Source organism: Corapipo altera, unplaced genomic scaffold (genome assembly GCF_003945725.1).
Source record: "Corapipo altera isolate COAL_440 unplaced genomic scaffold, ASM394572v1 52089, whole genome shotgun sequence".
In the NCBI taxonomy this organism is placed as follows: domain Eukaryota; kingdom Metazoa; phylum Chordata; class Aves; order Passeriformes; family Pipridae; genus Corapipo; species Corapipo altera.
Genome location: NW_020889105.1, coordinates 1,124 through 1,453, shown reverse-complemented (window position 1 = coordinate 1,453; position 330 = coordinate 1,124). Strand labels below are relative to the sequence as shown.

Sequence of the window (330 nt, the reverse complement as noted above, 5' to 3'; positions counted from 1 at the left end):
TGTGCCCCCAGGTGTGCGTCTGTCCCCGTTCCCAGCTACGTCCCCAGAGGTGTCCCTGTCCCCAGATGCGTCCCCATCTCCAGGTGTGTCTCCTCAGGTGTGTCCCTGTCTCCAGGTGTGTCCCTGTCTCCAGGTGCGTCTCTGTCCCTGGGTGTGTGTCTCCAGCTGTGTCCCCAGGTGTGTCCCTGTCCCCAGGTGTGTCCCCAGGTGTGTCCCCAGGTGTGTCCCTGTCCCCAGGTGTGTCCCCAGGTGTCCCCAGGTGTGTCTCACCTTGAGGAACCTGCAGAAGACCCTGATGGTGGTCTCAGGCAGGAGGTGTTTGTGTCCCCA

At 63.0% G+C, this 330-nt stretch overlaps 1 protein-coding gene across 1 annotated transcript in view; it reads right to left on the bottom strand.

Annotated features, from left to right (window-relative positions):
- LOC113942151 (pre-mRNA-splicing factor SYF1-like) overlaps window positions 1-330 on the bottom strand; it is a gene marked incomplete at both ends in the record, with an annotated part of 2,230 nt that overhangs the window by 826 nt on the left and 1,074 nt on the right. The window lies entirely within an intron of this gene.